Source organism: Chiloscyllium punctatum, unplaced genomic scaffold, assembly GCF_047496795.1.
Source record: "Chiloscyllium punctatum isolate Juve2018m unplaced genomic scaffold, sChiPun1.3 scaffold_321, whole genome shotgun sequence".
Classification (NCBI taxonomy): Eukaryota; Metazoa; Chordata; class Chondrichthyes; order Orectolobiformes; family Hemiscylliidae; genus Chiloscyllium; species Chiloscyllium punctatum.
The window spans coordinates 17,501-20,411 of NW_027310055.1; positions in this window are offsets into that span (position 1 = coordinate 17,501).

A 2,911-nucleotide genomic window follows, 5' to 3' on the forward strand; every position below is an offset into this window, starting at 1 on the left:
CGAGACCCGAAGTCGACGTGCTAAGCACCACGGGACCCCTTTCGCCTGCAGGTCCCGAGCCGCCTTTATTTGCTGTTACGAGCATCGTGTGCCCCATACCTGCGTGACGAGCACCGCAGGGCGGCAGAGCCATCGCACTTGGCCGGGTGGCAGAGGAGGACCAGACTATTCACAGATAGCGGCCCAACGACTCCCAGAGCCGGTCGTGCGGCGCGCGAGGTCTGCTCTCATCACAAGAGGCTTTAGGGAGTGCTCAGGCAAGGGTCAGCCCGCAGCCTTCCTGGCAACACCCAGGGGAACCAGGCCACTCGCGTCTCTCGCCTTCATTTTCGACACGAGCGCCTGCGGAGGGCCACCACCCCCTCCGATTGTCAAGAGACCTCCGCACCGGCCTCTGACTTACTCTCAGAATGGACGGAAAGAGCCGGGTAAGCCTTTGAAAAGATTCGACCACGTGCCGAAAACTTTAGACTTCCGTGAGCTCTCCGGCTTGCACCGAGACCCGAAGTCGACGTGCTTAGCACCACGGGACCCCTTTCGCCTGCAGGTCCCGAGCCGCCTTTTATTTTTGTTACGAGTATCGTGTTCCCCAAACCTGGGTGACGAGCACCGCAGGGCGGCAGAGCCATCGCGCTTGTCCGGGTGGCAGAGGAGGACCAGACTATTCACAAATAGCGGCCCAACGACTCCCAGAGCCGGTCGTGCGGCAGGCGAGGTCTGCTCTCATCACAAGAGGCTTTAGGGAGTGCTCAGGCAACGGTCAGCCCGCAGCCTTCTTGGCAACACCCAAGGGAACCAGGCCACTCGCGTCTCTCGCCTTCATTTTGGACACGAGCGCCTGTGGAGGGACGGCCGGAGTCAACGTGGGGTTTGCCCGCCCTCCAATAGTGTCAAAAGACCGCCGCACAAGTCTCTGACTGACTCTTAGAACAGACAGAAAGAGTTTGTCAAATCTGTCAAAAAATTGACAAAGTGTCAAAAATTCGACTTCCAAGAGCTCTCCGGCATGCACTCATACCTGTCATTAAAGTGCTATGCCCGTGGAACCGTTTTTCGGATGCCTTTCAGAACGGTCCCGCGCCGCCATTTTGTTCTAAAAATCGTGTTCCCATATATCTCCGGGTACCCCGCCAACCTCACTGCGGAAAAACTACAAGTGGCACTGAATGGGTCTGAATTCCAAATTTGACTGCATCGGTCTGGAACTCGGTCCGGTCAAAACCGTTTGGATTTTTCTCGGTCCGGACTTCCGCGACAGACAAAGTTAAAGTTTTCGGGCTGCAGGCACAAAACGACAGCTGGCCATTTGCCGGGCTCAATTCACCCAATTCCTCCGGCACTTCGGAGCACATGTTCGGTGTAAGTTTGCGAATCTTTCCCGATGCTGCAGCATTTTCCTCCGCTGACACTTAGAATATTTTTCACACTTTGCTGAAAATTTTTCTAAGTGTTTTTTTCCAAGTTTTCCTGGTTACTGATTTCTTCTTTTTAAACATTTTTCTAAGTTTTTCTGGTTACTGATTTCTTCTTTTTAAACATTTTTCGCAGTTTGTCTGGTTACTGATTTCTTCTTTTTAAACATTTTTCGCCGTTTTTCTGGTTACTGATTTCTTCTTTTTAAACATTTTTCGCCGTTTTTCTGGTTACTCATTTCTTCTTTTTAAACATTTTTCTAAGTTTTTCTGGTTACTGATTTCTTCTTTTTAAACATTTTTCTAAGTTTTTCTGGTTACTCATTTCTTCTTTTTAAACATTTTTCTAAGTTTTTCTGGTTACTCACTTCTTCTTTTTAAACATTTTTCTAAGTTTTTCTGGTTACTGATTTCTTCTTTTTAAACATTTTTCGCCGTTTTTCTGGTTACTGATTTCTTCTTTTTAAACATTTTTCGCCGTTTTTCTGGTTACTGATTTCTTCTTTTTAAACATTTTTCTAAGTTTTTCTGGTTACTCATTTCTTCTTTTTAAACATTTTTCTAAGTTTTTCTGGTTACTGATTTCTTCTTTTTAAACATTTTTCTAAGTTTTTCTGGTTACTCATTTCTTCTTTTTAAACATTTTTCTAAGTTTTCCTGGTTACTCACTTCTTCTTTTTAAACATTTTTCTAAGTTTTTCTGGTTACTGATTTCTTCTTTTTAAACATTTTTCTAAGTTTTTCTGGTTACTCATTTCTTCTTTTTAAACATTTTTCTAAGTTTTTCTGGTTACTGACTTCTTCTTTTTAAACATTTTTCGCAGTTTGTCTGGTTACTGATTTCTTCTTTTTAAACATTTTTCGCCGTTTTTCTGGTTACTGATTTCTTCTTTTTAAACATTTTTCTAAGTTTTTCTGGTTACTCACTTCTTCTTTTTAAACATTTTTCTAAGTTTTCCTGGTTACTGATTTCTTCTTTTTAAACATTTTTCTAAGTTTTTCTGGTTACTGATTTCTTCTTTTTAAACATTTTTCTAAGTTTTTCTGGTTACTGATTTCTTCTTTTTAAACATTTTTCGCAGTTTGTCTGGTTAATGATTTCTTCTTTTTAAACATTTTTCTAAGTTTGTCTGGTTACTGATTTCTTCTTTTTAAACATTTTTCTAAGTTTTTCTGGTTACTCACTTCTTCTTTTTAAACATTTTTCTAAGTTTTCCTGGTTACTCATTTCTTCTTTTTAAACATTTTTCGCAGTTTTTCTGGTTACTGATTTCTTCTTTTTAAACATTTTTCTAAGTTTTCCTGGTTACTGATTTCTTCTTTTTAAACATTTTTCTAAGTTTTTCTGGTTACTGATTTCTTCTTTTTAAACATTTTTCTAAGTTTTTCTGGTTACTGATTTCTTCTTTTTAAACATTTTTCTAAGTTTTTCTGGTTACTCACTTCTTCTTTTTAAACATTTTTCTAAGTTTTTCTGGTTACTCACTTCTTCTTTTGAA